Genomic DNA, 17,292 nt, shown 5'->3' on the forward strand with positions numbered 1-17,292 from the left:
TTGGGTGGCAGCAGGCCAGGGAGGGAACCCACCGTCTGTATGCACTCGGTGACATCTTCCTGCTGTTCGCCCAAAGCCCCCTTCCCGTGGGAACCCCCGGTCTAGGCAGGGAGAGAGTACAGCAGGGTTGCGGCTGGGGTACCATGGGGGGGAATACTACGTCTGGCCTCTCCTGGTGCTCAGTGACTTGGTTCTAATTTCCAGTCCCTGGGAGAAGTCTTATTCTGCCTGAGACCTCGTTTCTTCATCCAAGGGAAGGGTTGAGCTTCATTCTAGCTCGGAACTTGTGGGTCCAAAGGCCAACTGGTTCCAAGAAATAGGTTCAGGGAGCGGTCACAATCTCAGAGCAGTAGCAAGGGAAGCGGGGCAGGTGAGGACATCATCCACCACGGGTGGAAAAGTGAAGGCTTCGGGTCCTTCAGAGGAGAGGGGTGCACGGAGGCATAAGGCAGATGGCAAATTTGGGGCTGCAGTCCAGGACCCCTGATTCAGTGGGTCATATCTCGTTATGGCCCGTTGGCTACTTTTAGTTATGTGATACGACTTTGCCACTCGGGCTTTTATGAAAAGATATTTTAACTCCTATTCACCCCTCTGATGGGTGTCATTTCACACCCATGACAGGGTGAGACGTGTGCTGGGGCATGGGACAATCAGGACAGGCCTAGGGAAGACACTTTTAGAGCAAGCGGTTGGAGAAGGGGCTAGTTAAAGCTAGAACACCCTTTAGGTCAGTGTAAAAAAAGGAGGATGATTTCTTGCTGGGCCTTTATAAAGGCTTCACAGAATCCTCCATTGGGGGGTTACAGTCTTGGGAGGCCCCGAACTCATTCACCTCAGGATGGCAGTCCGTGGCACGCATTCCTCTGCTGCTGTTTGCACTCATGGCAGGCATCATTAATCGATCACAGCACTCTTTCCTACTGAACCGGGATGCAGCCTCAGAGTTCCTTTCTCATTTTTAAAAATTTATTTATTTAAACTCAAGTGAGTTAATATACTGTATGGTATTGGTTTCAGGAGTAGAACCCAGTGCTTCATCACTTACACATAAGGTCTAGTCCTCACCCTCAGCCCAAGCACATTTAATGCCCATCACCCATTCAGCCCATTCCCCCACCCACCGCCCCTCCAGCAACCCTCAGTTTGTTCTCTGTATTTGAGCGTCTCTTACGGTTTGCCTCCCTCTCTGTTTTTATCTTATTTCCTCTTCCCTCTCCCTGTGTTCATCTGTTGTGTTTCTTAAATTCCAGAAATTCCACATATGAGTGAAATCATATGATATTTGTCTTTCTGTGACTTATTTCGCTTAGCATAATATACTCTAGCTCCATCCACGTTGTTCCAAATGGCAAGATTTCATTCTTTTTGATCACCGAGTAATATTGCATCGTATATGTATACCACATCTTCTTTATCCATTCATCCGTTGATGGATATTTGGGCTCTTTCCATACTTTGGCTATTGCTATAAACATTGGGGTGCATGTGCCCCTTCGAATCAGAGTTTCTGTATCCTTTGGGTAAATAACCTAGTAGTGCAATTGCTGGGTCGTAGGATAATTCTATTTTTAATTTTTGAGGAACCTCCATACTGTTTTCCAGAATGGCTGCACCAGTCTGCATTCCCACTAGCAGTGCAAGAGGCTTCCTCTTTCTCTGCATCCCCACCAACATCTGTTGTTGCCTGAGTTGTTAATTTTAGCCATTCTGACAGGTGTGAGGTGGTATCTCATTGTGGTTTTGATTGATATTTCTCTGATGATGAGCGATGTTGAGCATCTTTTCATGTGTCTGTTGGCCATCTGGATGTCTTCTTTGGAGAAGTGTCTATTCATGTCTTCTGCCCATTTCTTCACTGGATTATTTATTTTTTGGGTGTTGAGTTTGGTAAGTTCTTTATAGATTTTGGATACTAATCCTTTATCCAATATATCATTTGCAAATATTTCCTCCCATTCCATCGGTTGCCTTTTAGTTTTGTTGATTGTTCCTCTGCTGTGCAGAAGCTTTTTATCTTGATGAAGTCCCAATAGTTCATTTTTGCTTTTATTTCCCTTGCCTCCAGAGATGTGTGTATAAGTTGCTGCGGCTGAGGTCAAGGAGGTTGTTAACTGTTTTCTCCTGTAGAATTTTGATAGTTTCCTGTCTCACATTTAGGTCTTTCACCCATTTTGAATTTATTTTTGTGTATGATGTAAGACAGTGGTTCAGTTTCATTTTTCTGCATGTTGCTGTCCACTTCTCCCAGCACCATTTGCTGAAGAGACTGTTTTGTTTTTTTTTTTTTTCCATTGGGTACAGAATCCTTTCATGTAGTGTCCCAGCAGCCACTGTCGGTCAGCCGGAGGCGCCCTACCAGGGGGACTCTGTCTGTCCTCACTGATCTAGCCCAATTTTTTATTTGTAATTGGATACACTGAAGCCCAGAGTATGTGTCAAGGTCTCTAAGTTGGTTCATGGGAGTTCTGGGATTAGAACTCTGTTCTCCTCTCTCTGAATCTTTTGCTTTGTGTATCAAACCATCCCGCTTTATTTGCATCACTCTGAAGAAAAAAAGCGCAAAAAGATGTCATAATTGCTTGTCACCTGCCAGCTGTCACCTGGCAGGGAGCAGCAGCCTTGTATTGTATTCTTTCCCATGTTGATGGTTCTTATTCTGCCTTAATGGACAGTTGATTTCACTAATGGCCTCCCAAGCACCTTTAAGCCCATCTTTGGTGAATTCGCCCTCACCTGCGAATTCACGGAGACCTGCTGAAGGGGGTTCTTAGGTGATGGGAGGCGGGAAAATACATTTTCTAGTACTATTTCCCACTATAGGTGGGAAGTCTAAAACTAGAAGGGTCCTGAGGGGACATTTTCAATAATAACAATAATAACAATAACAACAACAACAACATTAATGATAATAATAAATCACATGTCCTCCAACACAGCTGTATATCCTCACAAGGAAGTGCTTTTTTGTCTCACTGGAAAATAGGGTCATGAATGCTTCTCCTTGTTCCCTCTGCTCACGTTCCATCCAGAGATCACTTTCTTTGAAAAGAGATCAGCCAACCGCTGAACAGGGGAGGGCCTTTAAATGGACTTTCTGTCTAAAAGGTGTGAGCCCGTGCAGCTAAAAGAGGGCGCTGTGACCTCCCAGTGCCCCTGCGACTGCCTGGTCCCCGGAGAGCAAACTGCGTTTGCAAAACCGAGGACTCACCCTGTCTTTCCTTCATTCAGGTTCGGACCAGCAGCTCAGTCCAAATCGGCAGCCTCTTATGGAGCAGGGAGTTCCTTTTCGTGAAATCCACTTCAGCAATAAAGATTCCACATGTCGCCTTAGAGCTCTGTTCTTTCTCGTTGTCACATCTGACCCTAACTTACGACAGTTCTTGTTGGCAGCCCATTTCACAAGTGGGAACATTGTGTCACTCAGACAGCTCTGAGGTCTGTCGGGTGCCACCCAGCAGGCTGGGGTCAGGCACAAGACAAGGATCTGAGTCTCCTGTCTGTGAGCACAGTACAGTCCCCACCACCCAAGATTGTCCCTGTCCCTGTCCCTTGCCCCAGACGTGGGGCAAGACTCAGCCCAGCTGGGACAGTTTCAGTTTGTTCCCGCTAAATTTAATAACAGAAGAGGACCGTCTTTTGGGATGGCTGTAGAACACCCCTGCCGTGCATATTGAGCTTGGGTAATCCGGAGTTTGTTCCTAAAGATGTTTATTTTGGGGCCGGTGGTGGTTGCTGATGCTCGGCTCCCTTCAAACATCACGGCAGAGGGAAGTGTGCACCGAGGCGGAGTATCTTTTCTAAGTGTGTGGCTCTTAGTTCTGGAATAGTCTCCACCCCACAGGTGCATCTAAAATGGCACACGTATATGTGGATGTGAGGTTTCAAAGGCCATATGTCGCCTCCCTCTGCTTCAAGATAGTCTTCACCTACGTTGCTCAAGACAGAGAGGTCTTTTCCATTCACCTTCCCTTTTCAAGAGTGTCGACGAAGGAGAGTCCCTAACATCTGTGGGTCAGCCACTTTAACATTTAACAACACTCACGGCCAGGAAATTAATCCTGACGTTTCGCCTAAATTCTTGTTGTTGACTGTTTCCTCCATTCCTGACTCAGTGGGGAGAGGGAACACAGCTGCTCACCGGTCTTCTCCGCCCCCACCTGTTCATGGAGGAAGAACAACGCCCCGATGCCACTCTTCATCCCTTTCTTCAGGTTCAAGAGTAACAGCTCACTTGGGGGTTTTGCCTTTGTTCAGAGGACTTGTTTGCAAACGTATTCTAAATCTCTTCCATATTTCCCACATCATTCTTGAATTGTGATAGTTCAAAGCGATCCTGATTTAAGTGGCTCTGTTTTATGCCAGACCATGCGTGCTGTGTCTTTTTCTCCTCTCCCATGCAATCTTCTCCATTAAAACCAGTCACACAAAATAAGCACAGCCCTATCTAAGTGATTTGAATTATACTCTGTGGTCCACTAGGGTTCTCTGCTTTGTGTGTGTGTGTGTGTGTGTGTGTGTGTGTGTGTGCGCACACTCTTAGTGTATATTCTCTACCTATTATTCCTTTCTCCTAAGTCTGGGTCATTTTTATTTTTTAAAAAATCCTGCTCACCACGTTTCCTTGTTGAATCAGATCTCAAAGATCACAGCCATGCCTTCAATATGGCCCACCGATGTGAGTTGTTACAGAGGATTGTCCTAATATTTTCTTCTTAGATAACTTGCATGCATATATTCTTGCGGTTTCCAAATTGAAAGGCAAAAATCAAAAATAATAATATTAAGCATTTGGTGTCTCCTCGGGGGTGGGGTACAGATCTAAGTTCTTGTTCTCAAAGGTTAGGATTGTTTTGATAATACAAGATGTTTACACTTGATATTTTAAGAGCAGAGTTCAAGATAGGATGTGGTCAGGGTTGGACTGTGTGTTGACAATGGCAATGCTGGGCCCAGGCATGTGCTCAGCGCATTATGTAAAGCATTGGAAATGGGTCATTAATGAAAGGAAGATTCCAAGAAAGGATAGATTGGTGAGGGACAGAGAAGTCAGAACGGTATTCTGGAAGAGGAAAGACTTGGGTTGGGCCTAAGTCTCTTTGCTCCTCACCCTTTGCCTCTTCAATACACAGTGCTTCCTGGGTTTGTGAAGGCTAACATTTCAGAACACCGATAGACGTTCTTAGGCTGAGAAGTCTTGTTCATATTATAACAGTATGTTATTTAACAGATGACCCTGTCTTTAGGAGGGGCCATTAGCTCGATACATTTGGGGTTAGGAGTGGTTAAACAAGGACGTGGGCCGGATTTTATAAAATGATTTGCCATCGATGAGAAGGTTTAGAGAATGTCTGTATTTTTATTGCAGCGTAGAAAACGATACTTAAAGGAATCAAATGTCAGGCCTCCAGATTCAGCCTCTGGCTCCGAGAGCAGAATTGGAGCAAATATCCTCCAACTAACTCAGTGGGAAAATGAGGACCTGTGTTGAGCTGGCACACTGTTTCCCGACTTGGTTACCTCCTAAAAGGGAAATGTTCACACACATTTCCTCCAGCAAGCCAGACGTGCCCTGCCAGAACAATCACTTCCCAAGCAATTGCTGCATTCTGGAACATCGTGGATTCAAGCTGCTTTTCTGTGCAAGGCACAGGAAGTAAGTGGAATCCTCAAAGTAGGGTGAGGGACCCCAAAGATGGAGGGATGACAATACCTCTGGTGAGTTGTGGGCCACCGGGAGACTCAAGCATGAAAATAAGTAACATAATGCGCAGTGGGCGCTATGTTAAGATCAAGGTCCTCTACTTGATAATGTTCTCTCCATCGCATCGTCCTGGCAGAAGGCAACTTTTCTCTCCTCTGAACAATCCCTGAGCCATACGGTGACCCTTACCTGGCATCATTATTGTTACACGTGTATATGTAGTACATGTCTGATGCCCTCTAATTGACCTCAGAGTCCTAGAGGGCAGGCCTACCTCTCTGGCCATCTTAACATTTCCCACAGTGCCGTGCACGGTGGGCACACCATATTCGTTGACAGATGAGAGAATGAATGAATGGTGTAGTGTGAGTAGGGCTATAGATGTCGGATGGGGGAAAGTTTAATTAATTATTAAATTTATCTAGCTGGTATTAATTGAGGACCTACTATATGCCAGGCACTCTCCCAAGGACTGGGGATATAGCCATGAACAAGATGGACAAAAACTGCCCCCCACCCCGGGGTGTTTCTATTCACATTAAGAACATTGAATCCCACTTGAAGATATGAGCAGGTGTCGTAGCAGAGCTGGCTGTGGCCTTGGCCTTGGCCTATGGAAACAATTTGGGTGGGTGGAAAGGAGTAGGGAGCTCATTAGAGATGCAGGGCCTGAGCAAAAACCTAAAGTAAACCATGTGTCTTTCCCATCACAGGTAAGTGTGAAATGTGGTGTCAGAGCTGACCTCACTGCAGATTCTGTTTGCTCCCCTTGACACCCCTTGCCATAAGAAGGCATTTGCGGGGTCTGCGACACTGATTCCAAATTGAGAGAGAGGTGAAAAAAGGAAGATCACTGTATCGGGCGGGACTTCGTTTCGGTTGCTCTACACGTTGGTTAGTGGTGCTGCGAGTTGTTTTTTGCCACCTCTGGTTTGCAGGAGAAACTGCTCCCCAGAGAGGATACGTGAGTTGCTCAGGGTCACACAGGAGGGTTTAAACCCAGTCTATCTGACTCTCAAACTCATGCTTTTTTTTTTTTTTCCAAACTCATGCTCTTGACATTCTATCAGCAAAGCCAGGGTTCCAGCAAATGAACAAGCAAACCAACCAAAAAGCCAAGCCTTCTCTGGTGAATCTCTTTGCTCCCGCCGTCTACCTTTCAGGGATCCTCCCAACACTTTTGTTCTGGCCACACTTTGCTATAAAGCAGGATGACTCTGCCTGGGGAGAGAGTCCCTTAGTCCCTTACCTGATAATGGCTGCAGGGGAAATTAAGTGGGAGAGACAAGAAATAAGTCACCAGCCCCACAGCAAAGTCAAGGGGCAGTGGAGAAGTCCTCTTCAAGTTTCCCTAGCATGTTTGGATGAAATCATGGGCAGCCCCATGGATCTCCTAATGGTTAAGCCTCATGGGATGCTTCTTGTTTACCCATGACCCTTGATTTGCTCTGGTTTTCTATGCACCTACTCTTTTGTAGCAGTTTGTGAACAGAAGTGATACGGCCATTTCTATCTGACCCATCAAAACTCTCATGCTCTTTTTCTGTTCCCACGGGCTAGAATGGTGAGGCCAAGGGCAGCCTTGGAAACCCCTCGGCAAAGCTTCTGTCAACCTGGATCCCCAAACGGTTGTGTGGGGGAGAGCTGTCCGCCAATATGGAACCTGGCCCTGGGTGGTTACTGGCCCTGGATGGTTACTTCGGTTGTGTTTGAGCCATTCTATGTCTTGGGTGTGTTGGTGACAGCTGTTCAGCCTACCCCAACCGTATTGATTTCCTGGGGCTGCCATAACAAAGTAGCACAAACTGGGTGGATTAAAACAACAGAAATTTGTTCTCTCATAGTTCTGAGGCTAGAAGATGTTGACAGAGTTGGCTCCTTTCAAGGGCACTGGGGGAGAATCTCTTCCATGCCTTTCTCCTGGCTTCTGGTGATGGCGGGCAATCTTCACCATTCCTTGGCTTGAAGATGCAGCATTCCAGGCTCTGTTTCCAGCTTCATGTGGTGTTCCCCTCTGTCTCAGTGCCTTCACATGGCCATCTTCCCTCTGGGTCTCCCTCCTCTTTTTATACAGATGTCAGTTGTATTGCATTAAGGGCCAATCCTACTCCAGTATGATCTCACCTTAATTTAACTAATTATATCTGTAATCCTTCTATTTTCAAGTAAAGTTACCTTCTGAAGCACCGGAGGTTAGGACTTCAATGTATCCATTTTGGGGATGCGGGGGGTACAATTCAACCCACAACACCAGTTAATATAAAGAATAAAAAGGCAGAGAAACGTGCAAAATCATATCGCGAATATGGCACATTCTTACGGCAACCCACCTTTGGTTCTAGAAGCTCTCCTTTTCTTGAGGTGGACATTCAGATGCTCCCCTCTTGTCCTTTCCTGGAAAACAGACCCATCCTGCCCTTATTCTCCTGGATCCTGGGTCAGGCAGTTGAGCTTGAATCCATAGATAGATAGATTTCAATGGCCTCTTTGTTGTAAACATCTTGGGTTTCAATTTTCTTATCAGCAAAATGGGAATAATGATTCATGTCCTGCTGACCTTACAGGGGTTCAAATAAGGATCAAATAAGGATCAGATCAGTACATAATAGTAACTAATGTGCATAACCTGCTTTATAGTTTAGCATGATTCCATCATTTTTGTTAAGTCTTCTTTCCTTTCTTTCTTTCTTTCTTTCTTTCTTTCTTCTTTTTTTCTTTTCTTTTCTCTTTTCTTTTCTTTGTTTCTTCTTTCTTTTTTGTTATTTGGAACTCAGGTATACAAAATTGGGTCAAGCAGTTCATGAAGCCATGCCAAACATAGTTTCTCCATGCATATTTCCTCTCATATTATTACCTATTTCATGCACTTTATGGTTAGTTCTTGTTTTCTATCATCTATCAGTGGCCCCAGGGACTTCTGCCACTAGAGCACATTCTTTTCTTAGAATGTGACCCAACCACTTTCTGTCCCCAGTGGGATTCCCACCATTTCTCAGATGGAAGCTGGGGTCAGGAGCCCCTTCCTCTCTTCTGGGTGGGGTTCAGGGAGGGAGCCGGTAGCTCAAACCAGTTCAACATGTGGTCCAACAGGACAGAAGCCTGGGTGTAGCTGTTTATTACTTTAATCCCTCCTCCATTACTCAACTACAAATAAATAAGGAAATTAGAGAGAAGGAAAAACAGGGGTAGGATTGTAAGATAAAATGAGGGGTAGGGTTGGTAGGTAGAAATACCTACCATAAATCCTGTGTCATTCTAGAGACCTTCTTGAGCTTCTGGGTAGCAAAAGCAAAAAGTAAGCAAGGCAAATGATTGATTACAAAAATGAGCAGGTCGTTCCTTAGGAGAAGCCCAACTTTCCTGGCAAGGAGACCTGAATATCTCCTGACATCCTCAGTGAAATTCACACACTAAATGCAACAGTGATTGTGTAGCATAACTTTCAGAATAAGAAAATTCCATTTTCACTTATTTCCTTTTAGTTCCTTGTTTTAAATGGTGTATACAATGCTCATTATCGTATGTTACTAGGAATTTGCAAATTAAAACGAGATATCACTACATGCCTATCAGAATGGCCAAAGTCTAAAACACTGACCATACTAAACGCTCATGAGGATGTAGAAGAATAGAAATTCTCCTTCGTTGCTAGTAGAAATACAAAATGGTAAAGCTATTTTGGAAGACAGCGTGGCAGTTTCTTACAAGACTAAACGCACGTTTACCATATGAACTAGCAGTTGTGTTCCTTGGTGTTTACCCAAATGAACTGAAAACTTGCATCCATAGAAAAATGGGCACACAAATGGTTATAGTAGTTTTATTCATAATTGTCAAAATCTGGAATCAACCAAGATGTCTTTTAATGGATGAAGAGATAAACAGACTGGTACATCCAGACAATGGAATATTATTCAGTAGTAAAAAGAAATGAGCTTGGGGCACGCAGGGGCTTACTCGGTGAAGCGTCTGACTCTTGGTTTCAGCTCAGGTCATGATCTCACAACTCGTGAGTTTGAGCCCTGCATCAGGTTCTGTGCTGACGGCACGGGGTCTGCTTGGGATTCTCTGTCTCTCTCTCTCTCTGCCCCTCCCCGCCCTCTCTCTAAATTAAATAAACAGTAAAAAAAAAAAAAAAAAAAAAAAAAAAAAAAAAAAAAAAAAAAAAAAAAAGAAATGAGCTTTCAAGCCACAAAAGGACATGGAGGGAGGAACTTTATTTTTTTATTTTCATTTATTTTTTATTTTTTGGACAGGGAGGCACATTAAGTGAATACTGCTAAGTGAAAAAAGCCAATCTGAAAAGGCTACATCTTGTGTGAGTCTCACTATATAACATTCTGGAAAAGGCCAAACTACGGAGATGGTAAAAGATCAATGGTTGTCAGGGGCTGGGTGGCGGAGAGGTGGGAGAGGGATAACGAGATAGACCACAGGGGGTTTTGAGGACAGTGAAGTTATTTTTCTGGATGAAAAATAATGGTGGATGCATGTCAATATACCTTTGTCCAAACCCACAGAATGTGTAACACAAAGAGTGAATCCTAATGTAAACCATAGAGCTTAGTGAAGAATAATGCTTAGAAGATGTTAAAAATAAGGGATAGTGGGGTTTGGGCAGGGGTATATAGGAACTCCTATTTTTTACTCAAATAGTTTCTGTAAATCTTAAAACTTCTCAATAAGAGGACCATTGCGTGAAAAAAAGTGAGGTACCTGTATAGGTGCTCCTGGAACCTGCCAGACACTAGGGGGCGGACCCAGACCCCCCAGGCAGTGCCCAAGTCTTCCCTTTCTTGTACCCCTGGCAGAGAGCCTGCAGCCTTCCAGAAAAGCCTTCCTGACTTACCCAGCAAAGGAGTCAGATTCCTTGAGGTGGGCAAGCCTGGGGGTGAGGGGACTGGCACATTAAAGGGGGGGGGTCCCCTTAACCCCCTTCTCAGCACCACACATGGGTTTACTCTCGGGTGGGTCCATTTAACAGCTTCTCCTCTGGAGCATAGTCATTGTCAAGTCAACATGTTACCTAAAATGTGTTGAAAAGGCAAACCTCTTCTTGCGTTGTCCAGGTGTCTACTATGACTTCCATTCTGTAGATCAGTAAACTGAGGCTCAGAGACCAAGTCCCACAGCACTAGAGGCAGAGGGAGGATTGAGTCCAGGGCTAAGAATGGGCCCTCTTCATCACACCGTCTGCTGGGCTGGGTGGAGAGGACTCGAGCCCTCCCTCTGGCTCCAGCCTCCTCACCCCTCCCCGTCGCACCCCCCTCACTTCTCCCCTTCCCTGCGCCCCTCCTCCCTGCGCGCACACCCCGCCCTCTGGCCCTGGAAGCCCCGCCCCATGGTCGGCTCCACCTTCCCCTGGCCCCGCCCCTGGCCTATATCTGCGCGCTGGACTTTCCCACCCTCCTGTGCAAAGTGTTTTGGGAGGTAAGAGTTCTCATTTACATTGACCAGAAAATGAGGGAAAAAAAATTCGTCTTAGATGTCTATTAAAAAAAAAAAAAAAAAAAAAAAAAAGAAGATCCAGAGACTTGTCCTGAAAAGTGTACACACAACAGCAGATGTTGTTTAACAGGCTTGTAGGACATTCCCCAAAAGTTATAAACATATCTTTCAGTGGTTACTTAAGATAAACAGATACAAGTCACATATTTTTTGGTACAAGAGACAGCTTGCTGTTTGGAAGCCAAATAAAGATTCCTGAATGTGAGATGCACCTGAAAAAGATTAGGAGATTGTATCAAGAACACGAAACTGGGGCCAAATTTAACATGATTTTTCTTGGAGTTGTATGTCTCAGCAAAAAAAAAAAAAAAAGGAAAACAAAAACCCGGCTCCACCTTCTTGCAGGAGACTTACGGCTGATGGCGGCTTGGGGGACCTTTCTCTCCAGCTCTGCCCTGTTTCCCTTCCCTGGCTGGAGGCTACAGCCACCGGGACAGTCTGCATGGGTCACTTCACCTCACAGCTTCGCTCGGCCAACATTTGCCCAGCACCTCCTGTGCTCCGGGTGCTGACCAGGTGCCAGGCACAGGTTGGAAATGGACAGCACAGTCTGACGAGGGAAGCAGATGTATAAACAGATACTTGAATCCGATGCGACCGTTTATGGAAGCATCCTGTGATGCTTAGTCGTACGAGCTCAGGGAGCCAGACTCCCTGGGTTCATATCCTGGTTCCGATGCTTCCTTGCTCTATATCCTGGGGCAACTTAATTTACCTCTCTGTGCTTCAGTTTTATCATCCACACAACGGAGGTGTGAATAGTACCTGCCTGTGTCATTGCTTTCTTTGTAAAAAATTGCCCAAAACTTAGTGGCTTAAAATAAACGTTCCAAATGTCACTGTTTCTGTCGGTCAGGGTTATGAGCATGGCTGTTGGGTGCCTGGGACTCTGGATGTCTCATAAGAATGTGATCAAGGGGCAGGCTGGGCGGCGGTCTTCTCGGGGCTCCACTGGGGGGAAGAGTCTGCTTCCAGACTCACTCAGGAGGCTGCTGGTGACCTCAGATCCTTGCTGGCTGTTGGCTGGGGACATCAGGTTCTTGCCACATGGGCCTATAGGGGTTACTCACAACCCACCAGTTGCTCCTCCCAGAGCGAGGGAAGGAGAGACTGAGAGAGAATCTTTTTCTTCCCTCGTGTCTGATGTGACACCCCGTCCCTTTTGCCATATTCTGTTTCTTAGAAGCCAGTCGCCAGGTGCAGCCCCACCGAAGGGGAGGACGTAGCCCAGGGGCATGGACAGCAGCAGGCAGGGATCACGGGGGCCACCCTCGAGGCCATCGTGTGGTCTCACTCTACCTCACAGGATTATTGCGAGGATTGGATGAGTTGATATGTACAAAATGCTTAGCACAGAACTGAGTTCTCCTCCCTCCCCTTAAAAAAATAAAAAATTAATGTTTATTTAGTTTTGAGAGAGAGAAAGAGAGAGACAGAGACAGAGCGCAAGCAGGGGAGGGGCAGAGAGAGAGGGAGACACAGAATCCGAAGCAGGCTCCAGGTTCTGAGGTGTCAGCACAGAGCCCGACGCGGGGCTCGAACTCATGAGCGGGGAGATTATGATCTGAGCCAAAGTCAGACGCTTACCCGACTCAGCCACCTAGGCGCCCCTAAAACAATTTTTTTTTAAGTTTATTTATTCTGAGAGAGCAAGCTGGGAGGGACAGAGAGATAGAGGGAGAGAGAGAATATACTGACAGCGTGTAGCCTGATGGGCTTGAACGTGGGAACCTGTGAGATCATGACCTGAGCTGAGATCAAGAGTCGGACACTTAACCCACTGAGCTAGGGACTGGGGATGTACGATTATCCCTCCTTCAAAGAACTTAGAGTCTGGAAGGGAAACCCCACCCAATCGAGCGATCTCACAAGTGAGGCCATGCTTTCAAAGGCACCATAGGTGCTGCTGTAGGGATGTAGGTGCGTGTGTGTAAGTGAGGGTTTCAATATAACCTGATTGGGGGCTGTCAGGAAGGGCCTCCATGAGGACAGAGCATTGGAACTGGGAGCCAAAGGGCTAGCAGGAGCTCACGGGGTGAAGGCAGGGGTTGGGGGTGCATGCCCTAAGAAGAGGGAACAGGCTATGCAAAGGCCCTGCGCACAGGTAGGAAAGCCAGTACGGGGAGAGGGGTGGCCCAGAGCAGGTGGCTCAGACGAGACAAGGGCTTCGTCATGTCGTGCCTGGAAGGTTCCTGTAGGTTTTTGACCTTGATCCTTAATGCGGGAGGAAGCCACTGCAGGTTTTTAAACTGATCCACATTGTGAAGAGATGGTTCTAGCTGCTCTTGGAGAAGAGGGCCCTCCATAGAACCAGCCGGGGGTTAGAGATGTCGGGGGCCTGGAGGCTGGGAGGCACGTATCAAGAGAAATCTGGGAGGTAAAACCGTCAGGATACAGGCAGTTGTTGGATGGTTGTAAATACTTATGGGATTTTCGTCACCGAGAAATCCCCAGGCTCAGCCCCCACCGAACAGGACACGTCAAACCCCAGGCACGGCCCCTGGGAATCACCGTCCACGTGCAAACACGGGTTTTCCGCAAACACGGCCTCACTGAGGATTTCCTGGGTGCCCACTTTGAGCCAGTGCTGGGCTAGGCGCATGGGCTGTCTGCTCCCTTGAGCGGACGGGGGTGGGGTGTGGGGGGCACAACAGAGCAGACCGTGTCATTCCCGATGCATCCAAGGTGCTCGGCTTCTGTGGCCATAGAGATATTTGGGTTTCCTGTGCGTGAAGGAGGGGTCTTTGTCCTTCCCAAGTTTGTTTGTAACGTGGCCCATTGGTACCAATGGGCCATAAAACGGGGCTTTCATCCGAATGACATGAGACGTCTCTCCACAAGCGGCGAGCGATTCAGGTAAACAGAACGAAACAGAAACAGAAAAAAAGCGAAACAGAAAAAAAGAAACTTGGAAGTGTTGGAAAGTCATGTCGCTTGCAGACTGAATTTTTTAGGTTTTAGCCAGATGGCAGGGTTTGGAGGCCTCTGATTTAGCCCTGTCTGCACAGCTATTCTGGAAATCTGCAGAGACAGCTTCTCTTTAAGCAGCCAACTGAGATTGCTGAAATGATAAAAAATACCTTTTTTTTTTCCCCTTTGCTTAACTGCAGGTGTCTTGGCCTTCATTAGCTGCATCAAGTGTCTGTCCTCCCCATGGCCTGGGAGCCCAGCTCTCTTGGAGGGCGAGGGGACTGATGGCTTCCTCCCGGCCTGGGCTGAGCCCCCGCCCTGCCTATCCCGCACTGTGCTGCCGACCCACTCACTGGCCAGACGGAAGGCTCTGACGAGGGAAAAAAAGACAACTTCTCAAAGTGCGTCAGGTACAAGTCCCAGACCCCGCGTGGTCTTTTCTGACAAAGGCTGGCAGATAAGAAATAAAGCTGCCGGTGATTTGTTGGTCTGACTTTACCTATTTGAAAAAGGCATTCCATGCTTCGAATGACACTCTCGAGCATTTCCGATCCTGTCTACGGATCCCAGAAAATTCACAAGGTTGCGAACATTATTGCCTGCGGTACCTGGAGACGTGGTGTATTGGTGGTGGGGCAAACAGAGAAAGAAAATGAATGGTTTGCATGGACACATATGAAGATGTTGATGCTCAGATTGGTAAATTCTTACAAATGCCACTGCTAGAATATTCGCCTTAATCCAGAGCGATTTCTTTGTATGAAAAGTAATTCCTAATAGAGATTCCATCACCCTCAGGAAATTTTCCATTCAAGTATGTCTTCCGTACCTTAGACGGGAGGACGTTTCTTTGTCAGTTAGGACTGCTGGTGTATGGGTTCCCCTGTTAGAGAGGTAAAACTTACTGCTTACTCCTTTTGTATGAGGGGAAAACAAACGAGGGATTCTCTTTCCGCCGGTTTGTTTCCTTGAGCTTGTAATTTTAAAACATCTTCTTTCAGGCTCCCTTATATATTGACTACCACAGCACAGAAGTCAGGCAAAGGGGACTTTGTCACCTGACAAGTCTGCCTCCCGCTGAGAAATCAGGCAGGGATGGCTGGGTAAAAGTCCCGGGCTCGAACGCAGTTGCGTGATTTCTTATGATGAATAGCTTGGACGGACGCTAATCAAAATTACTTTCTGGTTCTACCTTATTCAGCAAGACTAATGCATGACATGGCCCCAGAGGCTGCAGTTTGTTAATTTGCAGATGTCTTTGCTCACGTCTGTCTGACCATGCTGGCGATCCCCCTCCTCTCTGTGCCCTCAAGGTAGAGCGTGGGCCCCCTGTCATGGTTTCCCCCTTCTTCTCACCCGCCCACTGGGTTCTGCGACCTGGGCACCCTCCGCCGGGTCCACTCAGGGAAGCAAGTCTGGATCTTTCACATGCTGAGGATGTACATTGCAGAAAGCAAAAGGGATCCCGGTGATTCGAAGACGGAGACACAGACGCTGTGCCTTATACCATTCTTACCTCTAGGACACACGACTTCCAGGAGGCTGGGGGACGTATGTAATCAAATGGGCGGGAAGAAATTAAAACTTGTTTGTTTGTTTTTTTTGCAGTTGGATATTTGGATCACAAGACTGTCTCTCAAGAGATTACAGCTGGAGAAACTACTATGCACGTGGATCGAAGGGTTTCAGGGAGTCCCCCGTAGGGCAACCAGATCAGCTGACGTGACGTCACTGCAGCTTCAAGGCTCACTTAATGTTATCAGGGAAGAGTAAAGGCTAATTTCAACTGTGTGAAATGGTGAATATGTGAACAGAGATTCACAAACCCGGAACACCACAGGCTGGCTTCTGGGCTGGCTGCCTTCGATGTTTGTAGCTTTGAGGGAGCAACCGCTTAAAACCACCCCAAGGCCAAGTTCCTGCACATCTATTTGAAGGGACCGAGTTTCCTTGGTGTGAGTCACCACGCAGGGACCCCTTCTGGGAAGGACGTGTTGCCCTGGTGTGGGAATGATTCCACAGTACGGATGCCATTTCCCTTCTAGGTCTTAACCTTTCGTAGCGAGACAGACAACCAGGAAAGTAGGAAATCGAAACAAGCTATGTTTAGCCGAATTTTACATACCATAATCTCTTTACCATGGTCAAGCAAGGCAGGAATGCTCAAGCCGATCAGTTCTGGCACAAATCCATTCCAGAGGGGAGTGATTTACAACTCAGCTCCGCTCTTGACTCTTCCCTGAGAGTGAAGTTAAATGACCCAAGAATAACATGACTCTGCACCAGCACTGGCGAGAATGGTTTTCTAAAGGGTGGTCTCGGGAGTAGCTTTTCACCTGCAGAAACTCAAGCGCAGAGACCGCTCCAAAGTCCTGGTAAGGGTCAAGTCTCAGTCCTATTTTAAGAGGTTGGCGGTGGGGTAAGTTATGAGGTCCGAGGGAGAAGTGGGCCTGGCCCCGGGGCCTTTTGCTGCCTTCTTGCCAATGAACCTGGGGTCAGTTCAGGCCAGTGAGACACGGCTCTTTCCACCCTCCTCTTGACGCCAAGGCTGGTTGCCGGTGACGTGCCCCATAGAAAGACGGAGAGGCCTTCTGCCTCAAGCTTGATGCAAAAAGACGCTTGGTGTTGGCAGGCGGGCCGAATGGGTGGGCCCAGGCAGAGAGAGGAACAGGGCAAAGGTTTGAAACTTCATTGGGTAAAATCTCTCGATGTAAGAACAAGCCTTTTGAACTAGTCGGAGAGGGTCCGAAGACCCGACGGACAGGGCTTACAAATAGGCGAGTGAGATGTTGAAGTTCTTTTTAAGACGGATGCCTTTTTAAACTGTATTCGGAGCACCTTTTGGGGCTCCTCGTCCTGCCGCGGCTCGAGCAGGAGGTATTTTATCTTTAGAACATCTGGAACTGTCAAGGAGGTAACACTGCAGACCCCAAGAGATGCAGTCACTTCTACATAAAAGTGCAGCCACAAATCACGGCCGACACAAGTGGTCCACAGGCAGCGGCGGAGGGGGCCGGGCTCTGGCGGGGAGCTTCCTGGAGCCCCCTGCCCATCTCCGTTTTACCCCTGAAACCAACTCTTCTGGAAACACAGCCCCTCGGCCGTTCTTTACCAGGCGACTCACCAGCCTCCAGCAAGTTTGTTTACTCGGCTTCTAGGAATCGATGGAC

General features: G+C 47.1%; 1 long non-coding RNA gene across 1 annotated transcript in view; it reads left to right on the forward strand.

The window, feature by feature from the left end:
* LOC123598820 overlaps positions 1 to 17,292 on the forward strand; it is a 62,728-nt gene that overhangs the window by 42,286 nt on the left and 3,150 nt on the right. The window contains exon 2 of the long non-coding RNA XR_006712808.1: positions 14,323 to 16,497. This is a non-coding gene — a long non-coding RNA (uncharacterized LOC123598820). The remainder of the gene's footprint in view (positions 1 to 14,322; positions 16,498 to 17,292) is intronic.

The sequence above is a fragment of the Leopardus geoffroyi genome, chromosome C1 (genome assembly GCF_018350155.1).
Source record: "Leopardus geoffroyi isolate Oge1 chromosome C1, O.geoffroyi_Oge1_pat1.0, whole genome shotgun sequence".
In the NCBI taxonomy this organism is placed as follows: domain Eukaryota; kingdom Metazoa; phylum Chordata; class Mammalia; order Carnivora; family Felidae; genus Leopardus; species Leopardus geoffroyi.